The sequence below is a fragment of the Mesoplodon bidens genome, assembly GCF_964165515.1.
Source record: "Mesoplodon bidens genome assembly, chromosome: 3".
NCBI lineage: Eukaryota > Metazoa > Chordata > Mammalia > Artiodactyla > Ziphiidae > Mesoplodon > Mesoplodon bidens.
In genome coordinates, this window is record NC_138178.1 from 142,617,239 (window position 1) to 142,636,596 (window position 19,358).

Here is a 19,358-nt window from a genome sequence, read left to right on the forward strand (position 1 = left end):
CTGATTATTAAATTGTTTTTAATAGACTTGAATCACAAAAAAATTCTTGTAACTAATTGGCATGTTTAAATTACAAGGAGATATAAAAATTTTAAGACCAATTAAAGTTAACTAACATGATTCAGCAAAAGAATTAATAACTACTTTACTTGGAATACTGACAATTACTAAATATTATTGTAAATGACTTGAGGAATTGAAATTTGATTTTGGTACTATTAATATATTAATTCACTAAATCATATAGTAATTATAAATATTTTTGTGTTGCCCTCTCTGACATATATATATTTCAGCCCTCATCCATCATGATTTCTGTGTTCCCTTGAAAGAAGCATGTCCAGTGTTTCAGTATTCTAGCCAGCAGGATCACCCACAACTCATTGGAAGGAGATTATCTGGTAGGTTTTGGACCCCCGCTTCCCGACGTTATAAAATCCATCTAAAATATGAGTGATATTTACAAATTAGAGCCTTCCACCGTGTTCCCAGCTCTTCTCACTGTGTGACAAATAGGTCAACGTACACAGGGAGGAGAAGCGGTTTTGTGTGCCTTTCTCCTGCTGCCTGCCTTGATCTTCCAGCACTTCACTGTCTTTCCACACCCCTCCTCATCTGGGAACACACACGGCACCAGGCACCCATGTGCACTCATGGGCACACCAGCATTCTGAAAGCTGAAAGGCAGGAAATCATCCAGGTGGGTGGGTGGAGCCAGGTCTTAGAGGAGAGGTGTGCCCGGGCTGTAGATCACCATGCTTGCTGGTTTCCCGTGTGGCTCAGCAATAGACAGACATCTGGAGACACACTCTCATTTCCTCGTCTCCTCTGTAAGAGAAAATGTCAAATAACAGAGAGAAGAAAATTCACCTGCAAAAGAACATTTTTATGGCTTTAAAGCACAGAGTAAACCCTACTTTACCACTCAAGTGTGGTCCAGAAAGTTCCGTCACATAAATGGTAGGGGTGCTTTATTGCCAGGTTAATGAAATGACCCGTTTGAGCCCGCAGTGCAGGGCCGAGCCAACTGCCAGGTGCGGGGTATCTGAGTGGGATTTATCAGGGGTCCTCCTGCAGGAGGACGTCAAGGTGGCTTTGTTTTCACTGCCTCTTCCTTTCCTGTACCTTCTTCTAGTGACAGACCTCCTCTCTGCCTGTGGCGGGGGTGAGCCTGTGATCCAGGACAGACCCATCACAGCCCCTCATCCCCAGCTGCCAGGACAGGTCCAGGGACACACAGGACAGGACAATCAGAGTCCTTCCCTGAGACTGTTCTCTCTTCATGGGGCTGTGAGGGCCGAAATTCGAAAGTGGGGTGGCCACAGAATCTGCCTTGTGGGGATTTGCAGAGATGGCATCTAAGAAAGAATGTCCCAGTGCTGTCTTCCCCCAGGCCGGTTGTACCCAAATCCTTTCTTTCTTTTTTTGGTCTCGTTTACGATTGTATTATTTTTTAACCATTTAAAATTGAAGTAGAATTAATTTACAATATTGTGCTACTTTCAGATGTAAAGGGATTCAGTTATATATATAATATACCTATATATTCTTTTTCAGATTCTTTTCCATTATAGGTTATTCTAAGATATTGAATATAGTTCCCTGTGCTATACAGTAGGTCCTTGTTGGTTGTCTATTCCCAAATCCTTTCCAGGCATTTACTATTTTCCTCCCTTTTTGGCATAAATTAACTTGAACTGAATTTCTGTTACTTGTAACTGAAGGACCTTTGAATAATACAGAAACGACTCCAGGGTCTGAAGACACATTAGCGAGGTAGTGGTTGTGAGTGATGACGTTCCCTCTTCAGAGAGCTTCAGCGTAAAAGCAATGTATTGGCTCGTGGAACCAGCGTGCCCAGGAAAGGCTCCTGTTTTAGATGCTCAAATGGCATCTTCAGGATCCCACTTTTCCTCCAACCCTCTGCTCTGCCTTGCTCAGTCCAGGTTTTATTCTCACTGCGGCTCTCTGCAGGGTGGCAAATCTCCCCCACCTCACGCCCTACCCCACTTAGGAGCCTTAGACTTGCAAGGAAGGTCTTTAGTTCTCACGATGCAGAAGGAGAAGGACCCTCCTTCTCCCAACACCCAGATTATCCCTGAAGTGAACCAATCACTGTGTCCAGAGGAACAGGCCCTCCAACTGGTCAGAGCTGATCTCTGTCTGACCCAGAGGCAGGGAGTAGGTGGCCTGGACCACCTGCTAACGGCACAGACAGGGTCATTACCATAGAACTGGGGGAGGGATGGTCCCCCTCTCCCTTTGGTAGACCAAATGCTATGACTTACCCAGACGTGGTGGGAATATGGCTGTAACAAATTGAGACCAGAATACAAGGAACAGCAAATGCAGATGAGCAACTATGAAATGGTAGCAGATGTGACCGGGAGATAACATTCAGGCACCCGACCAGGTGGAGGAGAAGTCCTCCGGCTCCACCTGGTAAGGCTGGCCCCCGAGGGCCCGCTGTGAACTCGCAAAGACACCTAAGCAATGCACGGCTCAGGTGATGAGCAGTCTCCTGGAGGGAGCCAGGCCAACTGGGCGGCCTGGCCAAGCAGTGCTCACCAAGCAGGGCCGTCTGCGAGGAGGCAAAGGGGAGGACAGTGCAAGAGCAACAGCCAGTGACCCTGAACACATAGGGCTCAGCCTGGGGCATCCAGTGGACAGATGGGAAACCTGCCCGTGGGTACTTTCCTCCCTCACCTGGTTTTCTCTCTTTTTTGTTCAGTTGACAGCTTCTGTCTCCCTTTGGCTTGAGCAGCGTGAGAAGGGAGGAGGGTTGAATTAGCTATAGAAAGCAGACACCTTTGCTGGGAGCCTGGGGTCCTTTTAAAAAGACACGGCTGTGTGGTGGCTTCAAGGTGTCACCTGGAATTTATTGCCATGAATGGATCAGGTGTAAAAAATGGCTGTGAATGAATGCTGATGATCTGGGAATATACTGGGTGAGCCCTGAGCTATTCAGCATGAGAGATACTAGTCAGTTCCAGGACATCAAATTACTGAAATCCCTGGTCAGCCGGTGTCTTCCCTGGTTGCATGTGAAGTGCCCTAAAAACATCTTTGGGAGCCTGGGTGTCCTTTTAGCCTCGCCTTCCCCTCCCCTCAGCACTTGGAGTTCAGAGAAAGGGTTTGGCAAGAAATTCCCAGCTGAGAACTGAGCCAAAGGGAAAGGGGATGCCTGGCTTCATAAGAGAGTGCTGAGCTGGGGGCAAAGTAGATAACCTTATCTCCTTCACATGAAGGCATAGGCCCCTGGGGGGAACCAAAAGCAGAAGGAGATTCAGAGGTGTGTCGAGTTTCCCATGCAAGTTCTTGGCAGGGCCATAAATCCATCCCAGCTGAGAAAAATGTTTACTTCTAGCACCAAACCAAGCAAGTCCGGCCTTAATAGTCTAAAGCTGGTTGGCTGCTTCCATTCTTGAATTTGGTTCTGTTCACAAAATATTGATTTAAGGCACTTTTGATTTCCCAGACCCCTCTCAAACCTGGATGAGGAGGTGGTGTAACGTTGGCTTAAGTAGAAAAGGCAAAGGGAATAAGGGGGGCAGGCAGCGAGGATTTAGTTGCAGGCCCCAGACACCATCTTCTTGGGGTGGGGGAGGGCACAGTGTACGTGGGTGTCTGGGGGCTTTAGAGATGCGTTTAAACTTGTATCAGCTGGAGGGCGTGGTCTTGCCCGGCGGCAGCATATGGTCAAGTAACAAATCACAAGCAAACCCCATCAAAAATATCTAGCAATGTTCTTATTAATTGGCATAAAAGAAACTATAAATAATGCAATCCAGACAGTCCAGAGAAGGACTCAGGGTGGGAAGAGGAGCTGCAGGGAAGAGAAGCGGGGCTCATCGTGGTGGAGCCTCTGGAGGGTGAGGGAGGAGCTTGTCTTAGGCTTTAAAGATGGAGAGAGAGAGAGAGAGAGAGAGGGAGAGGGAGAGGGAGAGGGAGAGGGAGAGGGAGAGGGAGAGGGAGAGGGAGAGGGAGAGGGAGAGGGAGAGGGAGAGGGAGAGGGAGAGGGAGAGGGAGAGGGAGAGGGAGAGAGAGAGAGAGAGAGAGAGAGAGAGGGAGAGAGAGAGAGAGAGAGAGAGAGAGAGAGAGAGAGAGAGAGAGAGAGCGCTTCCCTGGTGGCGCAGTGGTTGAGAGTCTGCCTGCCGATGCAGGGGACGCGGGTTCGTGCCCCGGTCTGGGAGGATCCCACCTGCCGCGGAGCAGCTGGGCCCGTGAGCGTGCTCCGCAGCGGGAGAGGCCACAACGGTGAGAGGCCCGCGTACCGCAAAAAAAAGATGGCGAGAGGAAAATTGGCTAATTCATCACTCACACTACCCACTGAGAACCCAGGGTGGGACTCAGTAGGAAGGATGACAGAAAGGATTAGAGCCAAAATGCTTCCCTGTCCTTGTGATTCCAGTACTGCTGCAGCTGCCTCCAGCTGCCTCCCCCCAGGCCCAGTGGAGGCCCACCTGAGTGGGCAACAAGGAGAGGGGGGAGGGAAGGCAGAGGGTTCAAGAAGGTAGAGTCTGATTTTCACTTGCTTAGGACTGGGAAATAAATTAGGACATGGAGCTGGTCCTGTGTCACTGTGGGACAGGACCTGTTGGCTGTTCTCAGGTCTCCATGGGGGGCAGTGAAGTTAAATATCACATCTCTCCTAGTTTCTCCACCACATTTGGGGATAAGGGCCGTCACACCACATGTGTTCTGAAGAAAATGGAATCTGCCTCTGAGCTCCCACTTATAAGTGGTAAGAAGTCAAGATGGGTTAAGGGTTAGCCCCGCCCCTCCCTTGGAGTCTTGTGGGAACCTTAGGAGATTCAGGCAGAGCATGATCTTCTGGGGCAGGGTCTTTGGTCACCACCGTCTTAGGGTCACTGCTGAGGAAAGGACGGAGTGGCCCACTGCTTCTGGGCCAAGTAGGCTCTTGACTGAGGCCCCCAAGTTGCCAGGCATAATGGCCATCTCCTGGGCATCCACATAATGGCACCTCTTCAGAGAGAGATCCCACCGTCTCTGGGTGCTGTGTGTGTGGAGGGGCTCCAGTCCCCACCTCCTGTGGTACTGTCGTCCTTTCCTACACTTCAGCTTTGAAGAAACCACCCATTTCTCTTTCTGGAAAAGGCTGTTTCCAGTATTTCATCTCCTTCACCAGCCACGCTTAATCGTCCCAGTCTTCCCAACCAAGTGCTTCTTCATGGGGGTGTTTTGTAGACAGGGGAAGGTAGGAAATGTGCACGTGTGCATGCGTGGCTGTCTCCTGGGCAGTTACAACTGCTGGCCATAGTGCTCAGTGGCAAATGCCAGGGAAACTCCCTCAAGACTAGGGAGCCCAGCTATTCAACACAAAGGCCTCGGATGGGAGAGGGGAAAATGTCCCTCATTTTGGACTCCCACTGAAGCAAACCAACGCAGATTAATCTCTCAGTAGGTTATTCAGCACATGCCCATTTGCATTTGATGCTTGGTAGAACTGCCTCTGTCTGCATCTACCTGGTTATATAGGGGCGGAGATGCTTGGGAAAGAAGAGATCAGGATCCTGAGAGACACCTTGTTGTTCTTGCCCCCTTACCATCATCACAATCACCACTAATACACACACACACACACACACGGAAGTGCAATGATAGAAAGCCAGGTCTGACAGTTTTCTTCAACCAGGAAATGACCACAGGCCCCTCAGAGGAAATCCACTGAGGGAGCGGGTGGTGCCTCTCCTGGCTGGGTCTTTGAATTGTGGAATGTTCTACGGTAGGTTTAGCAGGTGGCCCAAAATATATGTTAAGTAGCCTGTGGTGAAGGGAAACCCTGTCCACATCTGACAGATTGGAGTGGGTTGTTTCAGTGACCAGGGTGTGTACCAGGTAACATGGCTGCTGAGGCATGAGTAGAAAGAGCAGCGCCCTGATGGGAACTCACCCTGAGCCTTGAGTAGTGTCTTGCGCAGCCCACGGTGCAGTGGGTGAATCGTGTCTGAGTGAGCGCTGATCCTCAACATGGTTTCTGTCTCTGCTAGCCGTGCTGGACAGGGGGGCGCCTGAGGCACTGAATACCTCGGGGTGGGGCACTGGCGGGGCAGTGCTATAGGGGGTGCAGCCTCCAGGGGCCCCTCTGGGGTCTTGGCTCCCCAGCAGGCTGTAGTAAGCTGAGGGACCCTCAGAAACCAGGCAAAGACTGGCTCCTTCTAGGAAATTGGGTGGAGGTCAGGGTTACTGAGCTTCGAGGCGCTCAGACTGCTTCTTATTTGCAACACTTACCACCAAATACCACATAGATCAGGTTCATCTCATTTTCAGTGGCACTGTGTTACCCACAGGTCCTCACAACCCTGGAGAAGGCACCAGGGAACTGTGGCATGTCCTAAAGATCTTGATGATTATATCTCCAGAGGATTTCCTCCAAAATTATAGGCTGCCATCTGAAATATGTGCCACATTTGGTAATGGGCTTAATGGGTGATCCAAATTATGTGTTAATTGAGCCCTTGGAGAAAAAGAAAATAGATCAAATAAAAATCATGGAGGAAAGTTTGTGAACCTGAAATTCCCGAGCATTAACTGCTCATAGATGGTTCCCTTCTATCAAATCGTTCAGCTGGTTGCAATAATTTATTTAAAAAATAAACTTCTCTCCTAATTTGTATTGTCTGTTTTTGCTATTGCTGTTGTCACCAGTGTTATCACAGCTGTCAGTCACTTCAGAAAGCCCAGATGTAAGTAACTGTTGAGGGCATTTCTTATCTCTCTTTAGAGGACAATTGCTCCTTCCAACATGTTCTGCCAGGCTTTGCTAGGACTAGTTTTAAAAGCATCCTGGAATGAAGTCCTGCCACTTCCCCTGGGAGAGAAGATCCCATGGTTAGATCTTATCGCAAAGACAACTTTCCCTTTGTTATTCTTTCCCAGCTTTCTGTTCTAAATGTCATCCTGGTAATCATTAATCACAATGAATAGGAAGTTATAATTAATAGAGGCCCAAATCATTCAAGTGGAAGATTACTCTTTCGAATTCTTGTATTTTTCTTGGAAGATGTCCTTGAGTTAATTATTTAGTTGTTTCTTTCTTTCTTTCTTTTTTTTTTTTTTTTTTACAGTCTTGTTTCCAAAAAGAACAAATTGATCACAGTGATGTGGGGCATGAAGGGATTATGTATAATGTATGCAAGAGCCAGATGTCAAAAATAAAACTAAAACGAGGCCCCAGGGCTTTGCTGCTCCCCCTGCTGGTTTTTAAGAAAGGAAAGAGGGAAGCTGCCTCTGATCAGAGCTTTGCAAATCCTAAGGATGCTGTTAGGGTACCAGTGAAATACAAAACCAAGAGAAGTTCGCCGTTTGTCGGGTTCCCTTAGGCGCCAGGCTGGGCACAGTGGGTGAGGAGGAGGCATCTCCCAAACATGAGGGGCTGTGGTTGGCTGCAGGCTCCCTGGGCCTGCCGTTTAGTGTGGCGTCCCCAAGCTTTTGGGCACCAGTGACTGGTCTGGTGGAAGACAATTTTTCTACGGGCCCGTGGCGGAGGATGGCGGGGAGTGACGGTGCAGGCGGTGATGCGAGCGATGGGGAGCCGCAGAGGAAGCTTTGCTGGCTCGCTGCTCAGCTCCTGCTGTGCGGCCCGGTTCCTAACAGGCCGCGGACTGGTGCTGGTCCGGCCTGGTTCTGGTCCGTGGCCTGGGGGGTGGAAACCCCTGGTTTGGTGCACTGAGGGGTCCTATCTTTTAGATGGGGCCTCCCTGAACTAGCAAGATCAACAACCTACATCCACGTGGGGAACAGGGGCCAATTTACGTCCCAGTTCGGAATATGGAGACAACCATTCAACAGTGAGACACGGAAGAGGGCTGAGTAGTATTCCATTGTATATATGTACCACATCTTCTTTATCCACTCCTCTGTCGATGGACGTTTAGGTTGCTTCCATGTCCTGCCTATTGTAAATAGTGCTGCAATGCACATTGGGGTGCATGTGTCTTTTTGAATTATGGTTTTCTCCGGGTATACAAAATAGGGCCAATTGCAGAGACGTGGATAGATGTAGAGCTCTTCATACAGAGTGAAGTAAGTCAGAAAGAGAAAAACAACTATCGTATAATATCGCTTATATGTGGAATCTAAGATAATGGTACAGATGAACTTATTTGCAAAGCAGAAATAGAGATACAGATGTAGAGAACAAACTTATGGACACCAAGGGGGGAAAGCAGTTGGGGGGATGAATTGGGAGATTGGGATTGACATATATACACTAATATGTATAAAATAGATAACTAATGAGAACCTGCTGTATAGCACAGGGAATTCTATGCAATGCTCTGTGGTGACCTAAACGGGAAGGAAATCTAAAAAAGGGGGATATATGTATACATATAACTGATTCCTTTGCTGTACAGCAGAAACTGACACAACACTATAAAGCAATTATACTCCAATAAAAATTAATTAAAAAAAAAAGAAACCACACAGCTGTGGAGTCTGTGATTCTGTGGCTCAGGGCGAGAGGCAGAGAGTGCAGAAAGCTCTAGGGTGCCCCCCGCCCCAGGCCTCCCTGTTCCCTACCTGCTGGCAACTCGGACAACTTCTCCCCTGGGGCAGGCATTAGCATAGTGTTCCCAGGGACAAATCATATTTATGTTCTACGTTCCCTTTTTGGCCTCACTGGTGCCACTTGTTTTTAAAAAAGGACACCATTGTGTGCTCATTCTCCAGGCTCAGCAACTTCTGGGGCTGCTGAGCCCCAGGGAGGAGTCCTGAAGCTGCGAGCTCTGAGTGGTTTGAGGCATCTCCCTGGCATTGGGTTACGATGCCTGGACCGCACTCCTGCTGACCTGACTTCACCCTGCTGGCCTTGGGAAAACCCTGAGTCATGAATCATGGAAGCTTCCGGTGATGGGATTCCTGGAGGGAGGAGCGGAGCTCTGGCCAAGTGGGACTGGAATCCTGTACTATGCAAGGGCGGGGATGCAGGGGAGGGGGTGCTTAATTCACATCTGAGGGACTAAATTTCATTCGTTCATTCTCTCCTTCACTCACTCACTCATCAGACATTAACCTAATTAGAAATTTGTTCTAATAATGGTAATGTATTGCAAAGTGAGTGTATATGGCTTTTAAGGAAAATTGTTTCACAGCATTGACTCTTCCCACGTTGTGGTAAATTGTCGGCAAATATGACCCCAATTCTCCCCCTCCTTACATCCATATATAGTTTTAAATGTAGCTTTGCATCTTTCTCCTTGAATAGAAGGAATCTATTTTTTCCTACCCTTGAATCTGGACTGGTCCTGCAACTTCCTTTGACTGGTAGAATGTGGCAGAAATGATAATACCAGTTCAGAGCCTGGCCTCAAGAATCCCTGGATGATTCCGCTCTCTCTTTCAGAACCCTGCCACCTTGGAGACCAGCCCAGGATGGTGCTATTCTCTGACAGAAGAATAGAGGCCCCATGGAGGAATCAAGCGCCATTTGTCCCGGCTTGAGGACATCATAGATCATCTTTCAACCTGCTGACCCCCAGACACATGTGAAAATCCAGCCAAGATAAGGAGTGCTGCCTACCCCTCCTTGAGGGGACTGTCGGTGCATGAGCGAGCCCAGCCGAGCCCAGGAGACTTCCCTGCCAACCCGTAGGCTTGTAACCAATAATCAATGCATACTGTTTTGAGCCATGAGGTTTCAGGATGGTTCGTTACACAGCAGTCGTGCCAAATGCATTCTTAGCAGTGAGTAGACAAGGCAGAATCTGTCCACTAACCCTGGAGGAATTTACTGTTACTAGGGATTTCAAGGATGTCCATCAGCCAGGGACATGGGATGGAAAGGAAGTTGTGGTATGACTCCTCCTGAGAAACCAGTCCACTTTGGATAGCTTAAAACGGGGCTGGTTCCAACTCTGGCCAGACTATTAGAAGGGGTAGGGAGTTGCTATGACAACTGACACACCTGTATTATGCTGCCTAATACTCTTTGCTGGCCAGGTGTCCATCAGACATGCCCTCAGTCCTGTTGGCAGCCTCCTCACCCCATCCCCTCACTGTCCATCTCTGTGGTCTGCAGACCTGGGCCTGGCAGCCACCTAGGAGGAGGGCTCATAGATGCTGGTGGAGAGGAGCTTGGGTCTCCAGTGCTTCAGGACCAGGAGGACAGCCAAAAGGACCCGGAGCTACAGGTGTGGTGGCTCCTGCTTTTGCACAGGAGCTTATCATGGCTCCTGATTGGTAAAGGGGCTCAGGAAAGCACCACAGGGAGCACCACGTGGCCCTCACTGAGGGGGGTGGTGCTTATTCCTGCTGCTGAGACTAATGCTCCAACACAGGCCTAGGCAGAAAGGAGTCAGAGCCCTCGACAGTTTGGGATGTAAGGTGAGCCCTAGGGTTTCTGCTTTCTCAAAATCCTGCCAAAGCCCTACTCTTCTCTCCCCGAAGCCTGGACTTCTCACCGTTAGAGTCATAAGTCGGTCTTTCAGAATGATCATCATGCATGCATTAACTCATTTGTATTTTCCCCACATGTGTGACACAGGTGCTAACGTTCCCACTTTTGCAGCAAGTCATGCCGTTCCTAAGTGCCAGAGCTAGGATTTGAACCCAGTTTGCCTGGTTCGAAGGCAAACCAGGAGGGAGTGGAAGCCCAGAGTTGTACAAAGGGCTTTAAGTCAGTGTCACTTAGAAGGAGAGGAGATGGGGCCCAGGACCCCTCAGTTGTCCAGGGCTGGGTGTGGGTGCGTAGGGTGATTTTGACCCATGTGATCCCTCAGCTTGCATGACGCAGTGCATACCTCCTTCCACCAGATGGTCCACTGCAACCCCATTGGTGACTGTCTTGCCTCCTGTGACTCCCTTGTGAGCTTCTTGAGATGGGGGCTTATGGAATATTTGTTGCTCACAGTGGGGAGGACCCGCGACTGCAGGTCCACAGCAGGCCTGGGTCAGGGTGAGGCATGGCGGAGGGGCTGGGCACATCAGGCAAAACAGGCCTGGTTTTGCCTAAAGTGGATCTCCACATGGCTGAATTCTCACCATTATTAAGGGTAATGCATAGTCTCTAAAAAGAAGACAGATCATTCTCAAGAAGTTCAGAGAAGGAGAGGCCTTACAGAGAGAAAGCCATAGAGGTGGAGCAGATCTGGGCTTCGAGACAGAGGAGGAAGAGCCATTTATCCTTTGCAATCTTATCCTCACCACCTTGGTGGTCTTGACGCCTGCGGGCTGGTAGTTGTTGACGGGAGTGAGAGAGACTTGCTGCTGGTCCATGTTTTTCTCCCTTTAGGCAAGGAAATTCTTGTACATTTCAAAACAGAAGACTCTCCGTGTAGCTCTGGGTGTCAAAAACCAAGACATCGTAGCCGTTTCTGCGGATCGTGGTGGGTCAGCTAGGAAGGCTACTCTCTGTGCTGAAGCAGGGGGAGGGGGCACTTGGGGACATCCCTAAAGGCTCACAATGCTGGTAGGGGGCAACCCCAAAGCTAGGCTTGAACCCAAGTCTGTAAAGGCAGGGAAGCCCCCTCCCCCATGTGCATCAGGTTTCCGTGGAGGGCTTGTTAGATTAAATTCCTGGATCCCCAAAGCTGACTACCTCAGAGTGAGGGGGCCTGGGCCTGGAGATCTACTTGTTTAGCAATGTATCCTGGTGAGAACCCGCCTGGAAGAGACCCTCCCCAGCCCTGCTGGACGAGGATGCACCTCATACACAGGCTCCAAGGCCAGGTGGGCAAGCGCGGTGCTCCCTCAGTCTTTACAAGGACCCTGTTTCCTTCCCCCCCTCCATACCACTGGCTTCCAAATATATCTGCACATCAGAATTGCCTGGGAAGATTTTTCCAAAATATGTATTTCAAACTCTCATCCTGGACCAAGCTAAATCAGAAACTCATAGGACTCATAGGATGGGACCCAGTAATCTCCATGTATTTTTAGTAAAAAAGATCTCCCCAGTGGATTTTGATGCTCAATCAGTTTAGGGGACCACTGAGCTTTACCCACTCTGGGTCCCACACAGGTGACACCAAACAGGTGACCCATTCTTAAATCAGGGCTCAAGGATCACTATCCACCACTGTCTTTTTAGTGTACTTAGGGTATGTATTTTTTTACTTTTAATTTGGGGGCGCTCTGAGTCAACTAATTTTTGAGGCTTTGAAAACCAGAGGGAGAACAATGAACGTGAACTTGCAGGGGGTAAACTGAACAGCAGGCTATCTGCATACATTCCCCAAATGGCATCACGCTGCCAAGACTCTCTCCAAGCCTTTGCTGTCTGCCTCAGTAGAACACAGGCCCCGGAGGGGTTCAATTATCTTCCACACATGTGCTCTTAGGGAGGCTGGCAAGGGAAAGGACTGGAATGTTCAGTAATAAAGTTCCCAGGGCTTTGAATAAAGGGAAGGGCAGGTGAGTCGGAACTCAGCTTGCATCTCTGTTATAGCTTTGATTGCTAATAATTAGCCCATGAGTCAATTGTGATACTTGCGTCATTAACCTAATTGAAAAATAACTGGGGGACAGCGTCCTTATTAGAGACACATATTGCATGTGAATATCCATTCATTCAACTGACAAATATTTGTCTATCACGTGCAAAATACTGGACAAGCCATATGACTCCTACTGTCAAGCTGCTTATAGAAAGGAAGGTGTGACATCAGAGAGGAGCTACAGATTGAAGAGTTTAAGGGAGATATTGTTTAGGGGAAAATAAGGATGTTTTTAGGGAGGAGATGGGATTTGAGTAGGGCCTTGAGAAATAGGTTGGATTTACAGAAGTGTAGTTTAATGGCGACAGGGAGGAGGAATGACAGTGTGAATAAAGCACAGGAGTAGGTGGCTAGACAGTAGGTTTGGGGAACAGTGCTGTGTCCTGTTTTTGTTTGTTTGTTTGTTTGTTTTAGTAAGAGATTGGAGAGCTCTAACGTTAAAAACATGATGGTGGGCCAAAGGATGGGAGGCCTAGAAGTGGGGTGGCCCTTAGAAGGCATGGGTGTCCCATTGCCCGATTCCAGTGCTCATGAAAGACACGACCTGGGCATCTTTTCCATGAACTCTGGATACAGCCTTCGGGCCCTTTTCCACTCTGTGCTCCACTCAGCCAGCCCTGATCAATTGGAGTTGGCTCATGAGGAAAAACTCATTCCACACCCTTCTTTGTCTTTTTGAAGGTCAAGGAATTAGCATTTCATTCTGGAGAAGATGACCGGAGGAAACAGTCTTTCCTCCCCTCCTCTCTCCCCTCTCCCAGTTGAAGGGGTGATATAAAGAAACACGATGTTTTGGATGATTAATCCGACAACAGAGTCTGGAAAGGACTGGGGTGGAGGCGAGGAGTAGCTGAGGCTGGGAGACCAGTGGGAAGGCTGTTGCAGGAGTTTAGTAAGAAGAAGTGAAAGCCACAGTTAGGGAAGTGGCAGCGATGAGGGGAGCAGAGAGGACAGAGACAGGAGAGTAGAACTGGCAGGATTTGGAAGCTCATCGAATATTGGGGGCTGGGGAGGGAGAGACCAGAGGACTCCAGGTTCACAGCTCAGAGTACGATAGAGACAGCGTGTGAGGAAGGCATCTCAGAAGGGCCAGCAGGCTTCAGAGGCGCAGAAGGTGAATGTGGTTCTGGGTTATTGAGTTTGAGAAGCTGGCAGCCCATCAGGAGAAGGTCAGGAGCACGGAACCGAGGTCAGGGGAAAAGAGGAGCTAGACTGTGCATTTGGCATCATGTGTCTGCAGGTGATGGTTGCAGGTACAGGAGCTGATGGGATCATCAAGGGAACGAACGGAGAGGAAACCGAAGGAGGAGGGGAGCCAAGGGGAGAAGGCAGAAGACAATAGCAGCCTGCGTGTTGAAGCTGCTACAGAACAAACTGTGCTTGTATTTATCTCCCTAAGTCTGTTTCCAGCCTATTTGAAAAGATCCACTTTCACGTACTAAAAGCCCCTTGGTAGATGAACACAGCCTCCCCACACCATTCCCAATCAGTCAGGTTCAGGAAAAGATCTAAAATCCAGACACCAGTTGACAGATGTCAATGGCTCATCCCTGTGGACAAGGGGTTTTGTGACTATGCAGACACCAGACACGTAAACCTATATATGGAGAGGTGTTAAGGGAACCCTCCTATTTTCAGGTGCCCAGTGCTTTTTGCCTTAAAATGCCACCTAGCTGGCTCTGCGGTCTGGATGAAGAGCAGGGAGGGTGTCCCTGGGCCAGCCCAGCCCCACTTCAAGGTCACAGCCTCTGCGTTCGGTAGGGAAGCAGTTGACTGCGGTCCCTGCCAGATGACCAGGTGGCTTGGAGGGATCAGAGGAGAGGGTCTAGGACGAACTTTGACACCAGGGGCTTGCTGACTTACCTTAGGCGAGCATCCCCTTTGGCTTGAAAATGGAAAAGGAGGGACCCAGCCAGGCCCAACCCTGAAACCTGAGGGCTCCCCAAGCCTCAGATGCAGAATGCTGCATGTGCTCAGGGACCCCTTAACCCCCACCCAGTGTTTAACCAGTTTAAACACTTCAATGGATCCCAAACCAGGCTGCTGAAGCAGATACCAAGAAACAGCTCTGCAGAGATGTCTGCTGGGAAACAAAACAAAACAAAACAAACAAACAAACAACCCATGCTTTAATAAGTGAGGTGACTCCCTAGAAATTCACGGACATAGGTAAACTCTCATATCGATTGCCTGAATTTTCTTTGGAGCTCATTTGCTTGGCCATCTTTGTTGGACCCCTCACCATCCAGACCCCTCCTGTCCTCTGTCCTATGGGAAGCTTTCCCAGTGGGAGATCTCTTCTCTGTTGCTCCTGCTGCAGCTGCAGCTCCCTGCTCACTGCCCACCCTCCCCCGAGTCGCTGTCATACCTTTCCTCCTCCTCGTTCTCCTCTTCACAGGCTCTGTGTTGGCTTTCCTCATGTTCATCATCTCCTTGGCTGCCTCCCCTTCTGCTGGGTGGGACTTCTGCTCTGCCTGGATTGGCTGTGGGGTGGCCATGGCTTGGCTGGAGCCCCTGTTTTCTTGGCAGGTGACATTCCTGCCCTCGTGTGGAGGGTCACAGCTGCTTTCTTGCCGGAGGTGTTAACCACACTTATTTTGGCTGATGAAGGCATTGGCTTTGTCTTTGAATCAGCCACGGGATTTGCCCTTCTTGTGAGAGGCAACATCTTCACTTCTCCCTGATGTCAACCTAAAAAGTTAACAATGACAATCATTTTTGTGATAATTGTAGTAGTCAGAACTTACACAGATGGTGCTTACTGTGTGCTTGGTACTCTTCTGAGATCTTTACAAGGAGAACTCATTTAATCCTTAAAGTAACCCTATAAAGTTGAGGTAGGCACTATAACTATCCCCATTTCACAGATGGGGAAACTGAGGTTCAGAGAGGCTGAATCACAAGCACAAAGTCCCCTAAAGCCTGAAACATGGGTAGCTCTATAATAAGCACTAGCGGCCATATGATTTCTGTTATGTTATTATTTCTGTCCTCTGACTGTTGTGATCTGGGGAAATGTACCTCATCTCTCTAAGTCTTAGTTTCCTCATCTATAAAATACACATCAGCTATAATCTCCCTTCCAATTGTAATCTTTATGCTTTTGGCTCATCTCATCCCTGCTTTTCTGTAAATGAGTCCTGTTTTCCCAGGGAGTGTATCTCTCTAGCTTTTCCTGGATTTTACAAAGAAATAATTGCTTGACTGCTCTGGAAACTTCAAGAAAACAACTTGGAATAAAGCGCAGGGGGGATTTTTTCAACTCCCCTTCCTATCAGAAGTCGCAACTACCTCGGTTGTCTTCAAGAGCCTTCATTAAGCCAGCTTTGTGATACTAAACCAATGCTTTCCAACCTGAATTTCCTTTGGGAGAGGTGAGGGAAGAGACTTGAGAGGCTGGGGCAGTCCTCAATCACACTTCTCCTCTGGTTAGATCTTGTGTCCCCACTGCATTAAGCAGACAGTGCTCCACCACCCTGGGATTTGGCCAGAACAGAGGTTAGAATCAAGGGCTCCCCATTGGTCACCAAAGGTTTCCTTTTTTTGGAAGAATCGCAGAGACAGAGGGTGCACTTGTTCTGAGAGGCAAGCAGACCCACAGGTTGGTGATGTGGGCGGAAGACCACGGTGCAGGCCGGGTGTCCTCTGATCCCATCTGGTGAAGTCTAGTAAAACAGTGTCACGGGGGACCCTGGAATCTCTGGCCAGGGTGCTGAAGGATAGATTGTTAAGAGGGGAAAACTGTCTTTGAATCGTGTGAAGCACAGGGCAGTGTCCTCGCCAAAGCAACACGGTGGAAGCATGCTGGGTATTAGTAGCAACAGGTAACATTTATGGAGCACTTACAGTGTGCCAGCTGCTGTGCTAAGCACCATTTAATCCTCACGGTGACCCTCTGAAGAAGGTCTTATTATTATTACCACTGCCAACACTTAGATGAGGAAAATGACACTAAGAGAGGCTGAACTCCTTGCCCCAGTTACACAGCAGTACCAGGTTCTGATGTCAAAGCTCACACCCCTATCCTCTGCTCTCTCCAGAGTCCTCGGTGCTAAGGACCCCCCAGTGCAGATAAGGGGACCCGAGGGCAGCAGCTGGGAGGCTGCTCTGGGCCCACCCTCAGGCTGGGTTTGTATCTCAGGGGGACCTTCAGTCCCAGGTCTGGGTCTCGGCACTGTGGATTCAGAAAGTCTGTTATCAGTTATTTGCAGGGCTTGGGGGGTGGGCCTGGGGCAAATAATTCCTACTGATCTCAAAGAAAAATCAGGACACTGGAAACCAGATGTTAGTATCCAGGGTGACCCATACCTGCCATTTGTATGTTGATCCCTCCCAGCGGACAGTCTGCCCAGAGAGCACCCAGCAGATCGGAACATTGCTCAAGGGACATTTCTACCAGTGAATAATTCTTCTCTTTTCTAGGGGTCTTCCTGCCTGGTGCATTGGTTCTAGTTTTTGGAAGTCAGAGTGCCTTCATTCTTGATCTTTATTGGTGTTGTTTCGCTACATTCTTTCTCTAAATTTTCTTTTCCAATATTCCTCCTTAGGCCCCCGAAACATCTGTTATCACAACACTGCTTTAAGAAAGTCATGGTAGCATTTCTGAGGTTTAGGTTTATTTTACACCAAGATCTGAACATTTCTGCCTTCCAGAGAACTGGAAAGAGAAATGGATTAGGAGGCAGGAAGCTGGATGCCAGGCTCAGCTCAGCTCCCTGCTAGCTGTGTGGTCCCGGGCGAGTCAGCCACTGAATAAATGGACTAGAGATGGTTTAGCCCATGCATTGTACTTCTTGGTCTGGAAGAAGCTTAGCATGTACCCCTGCCTGAGGCTGGGATGGAGAGACAATTAAGACTCCTGGCTGGAGTGTATGGGAGAAAGGAGGGGTCAGGATAATGACCAGGAAGGGAGATTAGACAGTCCCGCACAACCAAGGGGCACACTTTCTGGGCCACTTTGAGTGAAGAACTCCCCACAGCTGAGTGTTCAAGCATCATGCTCTAAGGGAGTCGAGGCAATTTTTTCCAACCTTCCTATTGCTGATAGGTTGATATTATAAATTACCTTCCAGAAAAGTGATTGCTGACCTAGAGATCTGGATTTCCAGGCCTCATTAGAGATATTTGAACTATTTTCAATATTTCATAAAGTCTTCAGGAAATTATACATTTATACAGATAATAATGTGTATGCTAACAAAATGTTCAATTCCTTTGCCTTTTGGCTAGAATTAGATTATTAGCTTGGCCCGGTAACACTGGTTATCTCACGCTAATAGGAAAAGTTGATCGGCAGACATTTATATTATGAATAAATAATGAGCAGGGAAAAATAATTACACTCACTTCTTTGTCATTTCCACCTTGTCCTGTTACACAGCAGATTGGAGGGAGATGAATGACTGCTTGAATTTTTAAAATTATAAACTATCTTTCATAACATTGGGCCTGCATAGGAAAAATCTAGTGAAAGTCATGTGAGAAAATGAAGGAGTGAGGGCTCTCTGTTGGCCTTGTCTCTTATCTCAAAGGTAGGTGGTGGCTGAGAATCAGTAGAGTACACCTAGAGGCCCCCCAGTAAGGGGGATACTTGGGTTCAGCTTCACAGACACCCTCCGACTTGGGGGTGTGGATGACTTTTTTCTACTCTCTGATAAAGTCATCTGTGTGGTTTATGATCACCTGGGTTCTTGAACTGCCCAGTTATTTAAATTCTCGAGGACTGGCTTAACCCTTAACCTCTCTCTAAAACTGTATCTTGTAGACCAGAGTCATCACTTGCTTCTCTGAATGATGAAGGCTTTCTTCTGCACCCCGTTTAGCAGGTAATTAGGCACTGCCTTGGTGTCTGCGCTAAACGTTCCCCTGTTATACATCTCTCCTGAGGCCGTGCAGCCTCCTCTCAAATCTTCAGTAGCAGAAGATTTGATACAGTGCCATAAGGACCTTATCATTTTATAACCTTTACTATTTCAAAATGCTTTAGCGGTCATCACCACGCATGATCACGTCAGTCAGGTGAAGTAAGTGGGAAGACGTTAACGTCCTCAGTCTACAGATGAAGAAACAGAGGCTCAGGGGGGTTAAGGTGACCCAAGGTCACCCCATGGGCAAGTGGAGGATCTGGAACATGAGCCACTGAAAATGTCTCATTTTCATTCCACCGTACTATATGCCTTCTTTCTAGATATTCAATTCCAAGTGCAGTGGCTTATAAATTATATCACCTTACTGGACACTATTGCAAGAAGTATTCCTCAGAGGATTTGAGTGAGTTCCTAGAACCCCTGTTGAGTGGATTTGGGGCTAACCTTGGTAGCAGTAAACGTTGTGCTGTAGGTTTCTTTGCTTAGCCGATTTCTTTATTTTTCCATCTGATACTGGACCAGTCAAGGACTGGGAAACCCAATGACCCACCATTCCTGTTCTGTCAAGAGGACTGAAAAAATTTCTAACCACCTGGGTAAGTGATGCTGCCCGGTAAACAAGGAGAACTGAAGATCCTCAAATAGAAGCAGTCTTCTTTTGTCTCATCCATCCCAGCTGCTTTTCCTAGTTTGTTGGTTTGTGTCGTTTATTTTCTAGGCTTTTTGTTCCCCGCATGCTCACCTTAGGCTCTAATTCTGGGTTCACTAAGGTGGTCAGCTTCACCCCAAAGCCTCACTTCCCTTCTCAGTCAGGACACAGGGCTGACCTGGAAGGTGGGGTTTGACTCGTGTCCTCTGAAGCCTGCAAGTTCAAGCTCTGCCACCCCCAAGGCTGAAGCCCACCTCACCAGCTGAGAGGAGGATTTTAGCTGTTCCTTTATGCTGGCTGCCAAGTCTCAATCCCAGGACCCCGACATACTACCCCATCCTGGGAGGCTGAGAAAGGAATTGCAATTGCTTCATTTTGAGGCAG